This window comes from Eucalyptus grandis, chromosome 1 (assembly GCF_016545825.1).
Source record: "Eucalyptus grandis isolate ANBG69807.140 chromosome 1, ASM1654582v1, whole genome shotgun sequence".
In the NCBI taxonomy this organism is placed as follows: Eukaryota; Viridiplantae; Streptophyta; class Magnoliopsida; order Myrtales; family Myrtaceae; genus Eucalyptus; species Eucalyptus grandis.
The window spans coordinates 53042245-53048687 of record NC_052612.1 but is presented as its reverse complement, the minus strand read 5'-3'; the positions used below and the strand labels follow the sequence as shown (position 1 = coordinate 53048687).

The window sequence follows — 6443 nt, the reverse complement described above, 5'->3', positions numbered from 1 at the left end:
TCAGAAAAAGAAGCTACAAATAAGTGCTCTTCCTCAGTTTCATTCACGGCTACCTGGGCTTTTCCTGCTTGCTGGTAATTTTTTTCTTTGCAGATGGCTTCCATGTGACCCAACTTGTGACATCTTCTCGCATCTAGCATCGAGCTTTCTCCAACATCTAAAAAACTCATGATTAGTTCCACCACAGTATTGACAAGGCTTTTTGTTCATCTTCCATTTGCTAGACCCACCAGAATTTCCTTCTTTTGCTACAAACTTGGAGTCACCGGCATTTTCTCTGGACTGAATCCATTTCTTCCCTTTGCCTCCATCATTTGACTTCACTCTAGCTTGCAGCGCACCCTCTACAAACTCTTCTCTTCTCATCAGTCTTCTGTGCTCCTGCGCCTGCAAAGCATTCAACAATTCTGCAAGCTTTATATCAGGTAAGTCTCTTGTATTTTCTAGAGACGCTATGGTGGCTTCGAACTTCTCTGGAAGAGACACCAGAATCTTACTGAACAAGCCTTTCATCCTTCAAGTCGGTTCTAAAACTCGATTTTATCAGCTATCCCAACCAACCTATCGAGTACTCCTTCACCGACTCGAATCCTTCATCTGCTGTCTCTCAAACTCCCTCAAGAGATTCAGCACCTTCATACCTCTTATCTTCTCATCTCCTTCATATTCTTCCTTCAAGAAGTCCCATATGGCCTTTGCAGAGTCACACTTCATAATTCTGGTAAAGATGGTAGGCGAGACAGCATACGAGGCAAGATTTTGCCTTGGCTTTTCTTGTGGTTCTCTCTTTATGAAGTTTGATTTGATTCATGGTCGGATTATCTGGAAGTGGAGCAACTTCATAATCATCCTCCACAGCTTCCCACAGATCATGACCCTCCAAAAATGCTGTCATCTTAACAGCCCATGCTTGATAATTCTCTCCAGTAAATACTAGAGAAGCCATCGCAGAGAAACCACTCGACCCTGTCTCCATCACCCTTTAACTTCTTTACACTTCGATACTTGCTTCACTTCATAGCCCCTCAAGATCATACATGCTCTAATACCACTGTTGTTACTGATCAAAACAGTAAACAAGAAAATAGAAAACCAGAAGCTATATTTTTCATACGAGGAAGAGAAGCGCAGAGAAATAGAACACAAACTTGCATACGTCTGTTCTTAAGGAAACCGTCAAGTACAAAACAACTTAAACAAAGCAAAAACTGCTCACGTACGTGCAACACATAACTGCACACAAACGTGCTATTAACTTCCTAGAAAATAACAAAAACACTAAATAAATAACTAAATTTAACTTGGTTGTTTTTTAATAAAAAAAAACAGAGTAAAACAGAGCAGAAAACAGAACAGAAAACAGAGTAAAAAAAAAGAACAAAACAGAAAACAGCAACTTGAGACATTATAATCCAACAGTGGTTACTAGCTCTACAAACCCTCAAGAGGTCGAAGAAAGGAAGGAGGTTATATTTACATATGACGTTGATTTCCAGGTAAGGCCCCTTTTTTGTTACCTTCATGAAATATGGCCACACATAGGGTAGCGTATCTTCAGAATTACTCCTTTGGCTCAGTTTCAGTCTCTTCGTCTTCTTCCTCATCCTTTTTGAAAAATATATGCCTCACGCATCGTTCATCTCGCAGGAGAGTGACGTCAAGTGGATTCCGATTCCTCGATGGGAGCCTTCCTGTCCAATGGCCGATGACCTGATACACCGGTTCTCTATCGCCACCTCCGGTGGTTTATCCAGTCCATCCTCCAGTCGTCTTCTGCCCGCCAGGTGGCTGTTAGCCTCGACTGAATGATGACTTCGGCCACTGCTACTATCTGGTAGTAGCACGAATAAAGCTCCCTTGAGTTACTTTATGTAATGTTATATATGAAGAGTGTGAGTGTGTGTGAAGAAGTCTCTTGTCTTACCCCCAAGAAGACAAGGCGGGTTGTCCCTGTGTTCTTGTAGCATGTGTTTTTCTAACCTGACTCTTGCTTTCTTCTCTTTTGTTTTCTTTTCACTGAGTCAGAGCGTAAAGGTGTAGTCGTTCTTTGCGTTGGATGTCAGAGCGTAAAGGTGTAGCTGTTCTTTGCGTTGGATGTCATAGCTCTCACCTCATTGTACTTATTCGCATCGATACAAACGTACTATAAATGAATTTGGGTTCCTACTTATGGGGTAACGCAAATGCAATTAGATGTGCTATTTTCAAGTGAATGCTGAATTCTTTTCCCTTACTCGGTAATGAATCTCACAAAAGTTTAATCCCATTTATTTTCATCAACCGTCGATTGAATTTCTCGATTCTTAAGATTATATATCTTGATCAATAAGATAAATGTCTTTTATTCACAAGCATTAGAAGTTTCAATCTATATAGCAGGTGTCACTTTTCATAGAATCATATATATATCAATTGATATATAGCTTCAGCCTATATTCCATCGGTATCAAAATTAATCGAATCAAATTGAACTAGACTACTAAGCTAGTGTGCGAAATTCTGGAGCATTAAAGAAGCGAAAAAGTAATGCGTCTAAGATGTTAGGTAAGATGTTAGGTAAGACCTAGCAATCAGAATAATGCAATGAGAACAGTACGGTGAGAATGGACACATATTGGAAAGTTTGCCTCATTAATACAAGAAAATGAGAATCCCTCGATTCTCACTCGCCTTGCACTAAGCCAAAATAGATAAACTGCTAAACTGTCCATAGCGAGAAACAATACTCTTCCCTTCAAGAGTGTACTGAAGCAAGAACGACTTGGTTCTACATGTCTATTCACGCTAGTTCATGTAAAAGAAAGCATGCTGGTTTTCGTTTGATCTTATTTGATGGGCCTGTGCATTTGGAAAAACACCATCTATGCAGAATACGTAATGGCTGCAGAAATCATCATTGTAAGATGGTTTAGCAGGTATTGGTGACATTACAAATGTTTTTGCAGTATCCTTTGTTCTGCTCATTTGTAATTACAAATGTTGCGCTTGTACGATCAGATCGTTTGCTTTAAACTTGTCATTTCCGGAAATCCTTACTGAAAATTCGCTCTCTTTTCTTGTTAAAGAGCTCTTAACATCCGCTAAGAAGTATGGTCTGATTATCTCTTTCATTTGACTGATAAGAGTTAGATAAATTACACAGCTAAAACGTATACATTGGAGGCATGGGCAGCAACAGACTCTTGACCTGTAGTTTTGCAGAACCCATCCTAATTTAGTGAGTTTTGATCATGCTCAGGGAGAATAATTTGTCCACACCTAGTGAATTTCTATAATTTGAGCCTCTAATAACTTAGAAGGACTTTAATGAGCAAGCAGGCTGATTTCATATTAACTACCAAGTTCACAAGCAGTTGTTCCCATGGTTCTTGTTTTGGGAGAATGACCAAAAAAATCCTTTAACTTTTTTTTTTTCAAATAATTCAATTTTAACCTTTTGAAATTGTGTCAATTCAGTTCATCCGACTAATTTTGATTGGCCGACCGTTTCGATGATAATTTTTAACAATTCTTTTCGAATTCTCTTCTTCTTCATTTTCCTTTTTTCCCCTAGGCGAGGCCAGCCTCACCATGGTTTTGTCGGCTGCGCAAATCAAATTAATTTACTGAATTAAAAGCATTTCATACAAATCACTCGGTTATCAATTTGAGGCAAACGCGCAATCTTTCCAACTTGCCCAGCAAGTTATGTCGCTGTCGCATGACTCGTTGTGAGCACTACATAAAGCAAAGTGGCCCGCAAGTTTCGTGGAAGGAGGGGTTTTACCCAAAAGAAAAATTCAATGACAATGATGTGGCCCAACCCTTTGTCCTATTTCTGGGTCACCATCGATCCGGTATCGTAAATCGAGCAATCCCCTCCATTTGATTTGATCTAATTGGCCCATCAGCATAGCCTTAGATAAAATTTTGAAACTTCACAAAAACATATGGCTGTGGTTTCCAAAAATAAGCAACCGAGCAATTAATTAAACAAAAACCTTTCTGAGAAACTCTCGACAGGACTCTTCAATCTCTTTTCTTGCGGCCTTCGGAGCTCTTTCTTCGTATTTAGAGAGCAATTTCGCAGAAGGGTAAAAGCGAGGAGATAATTGAGTGCCGGTCATGAATAGACACCATCATGATGGCTACTCTGTCCTTTCTCCCTTTTCGTCCCATTTTCTGAGCAGCATCTTCTCTTTTCCCTTTCTTAGTGGACAAGCTTTTCTCCTTCAATTAAAGACCATCGCGGTCTCCCTTCCCGTCCACGGTTGAAACCCCTGATCGGGTCGGAATTCGACGACTTCATACTCGAGACATATTCCTATACTGAACGTGTGATGAACAAATGGCTGCTTTGTCAATTTGATTTGGAGGTTAGGTTAAGGAGTGAATAAATCTTAAGTTGGATTGGCCAAGATGAGATGTAATCCCTTATGAGTATTTAGTTCAATGACTTGATTTAATTTCATAGAATTAAGGATAACGTGAAGTTAGAAATGCGCAAGAAATTGAGATGCTTAAAACTCTCTATAATAAGGTATGTATATGGGCCAGCAGTAGTTGTGATGGATGCAAACGAAAAATGAAATTGTGAGGTGATACTAATATTTCTATTGAAGATATAGACATGTATAATCTTTCCCTTAAGAGCTAATTGAGCGTTATCTCCAAGCAAAATAAGTCAATTGGACTAATAAAAGAGATAAATATAAAATTAACGAAGGACGAAGATTCGTCGCGATAGAAATGTCCCAACCCCACCGTCCAAGAAAATAATGCACTTGACCAAGACTTTCTAACGCCATCACAGAATGCTAAAGGGGGCCCTCTTAGTAACTTCGTCTTGCGGAAGCTTTTCTCCTATAAGGACTGGCCTTCTTGCCTTCACTTCCTTCATCGCCATAAACACAATCGCAATGAATCTCCAAATTAACATTCATCCCCGCAAGGAAAACCTGCAGATCATAAGCCCGGGAGCAAGTCATCGTCACAGCGGCCATCAAGGCTCCCGGCATGGTCATGGCCTCGCGCATGGCCAGAAACAGGGACAGGGGCAAGGCCACAAAGAGGGACACGGCCACGGGCAAGGCCACAAAGAGGGGCACAGTCACAAAGAGCGGCATGGCCTCGCACTAGTCCACAAAGAGGTACACGGCCACAGCCATAAAGAGCGGCACAGCCACGTACTTGTCCACAAAGAGGAACACAGCCACAGCCACGGCCACGGACACAGCCATAAAGAGAGGCACAGCCGCGTACTCGTCCAAAGAGAGGAACACAGCCACGGCCACAGACCCGGCCATAAAGAGAAGCACAGCCACGTCCTCGTCCACAAAGAGGAACACCGCCAAATACGCGTCCACAAAGAGGGACACGGCCACGGACATGGACATGAACACATGTCCTTGTCATGGTCACAGTCATCGACATCGATCTATGACAGGTCTGCCTCCGCTGGAAGCGTGCCTGGCCCTCGAAAGCCAATTCTAATCTCAAATAGATATACAAAAGTTCAGCCGCCACCGCCTCCACCTACGGTGGTTCGTCGAATCTGTCCTCCCGCGGTCACCCGCCCACCACATCGCCGTTAGCCTCTACCAAGTGAAGAGTTTGGCCGCTGCTACTATCTTGCTCATAGAAAGAATAAAGCTCCCTCAAGTTACTTTTATGTGATGTTATATGTGAAGCGTGTGTACGAGTGACGAAGTAACCTCAAGAACACAAGGGGATTGTCCTTGCGGTCTTTTATTATGTGTTTTTCATGACCTAATTCACTTGCTTTCTCCTCTTGAATTTCCTTATCATTGGGTCAGAGCATAGAGATGTTTGCCTTCTTTGCATTGGATGTCAAAGCTCTCACCTCATCATAGTTGTGTGCGTAGGTGTGATAGTGGATTTGGATTCACAAAACTCCTGGCGGTCTTGCAAGTGCCATTAGATGTGTTAGTCTCATATTTGCACTGAATTTATGTTACTTGCAAATGAATCTCCGCTCGAGTTCAATGCCATTTTACTTTCCAATCTATATAGATTATACATCTCGATCGATTAAATCAATGTCTTTCCTCACAAGTAGTAGAAGTTTTGATGTGGACAGTAGGTGCCACTTTTCAAAGAATCATGTGGACAAATTACATAGAGTTTCCTCGAACCGTATGGATGCACGGCAGAAGAAGGACGCGTAGCAGTTAGTAAAAGTAATGGTGGGGTTGTGATTTTGAATGGCTGGACCCATAAACGCTCTAAAAAAACTAAGTTAAAAGGATTTACAAAAGCCATAGACGACTTGATTCTGAGTCTTTTTATATAATATGCATAGATTTAGTGGACAATTATTCGCAATAACCGCCAGCGGAAAATATTAGGTCCATTCAATGTTCAAATTCACATTACTCACAGTGAATCTTTGCGGATAGTGAACTAAGTTTGTCTGTTCGATGTGCAAATTCCTTTTTTCCATT

The 6443-nt window shown here is 41.2% G+C and overlaps 1 long non-coding RNA gene across 1 annotated transcript; it reads left to right on the top strand.

The window, feature by feature from the left end:
- Nucleotides 1-1418: 1418 nt before the first annotated feature.
- On the top strand, nucleotides 1419-2168 carry LOC120286949. Its single transcript, XR_005545629.1, has 2 exons — nucleotides 1419-1496; nucleotides 1648-2168. It is a non-coding gene; the product is annotated as an uncharacterized LOC120286949 (long non-coding RNA).
- Nucleotides 2169-6443: the final 4275 nt, after the last annotated feature.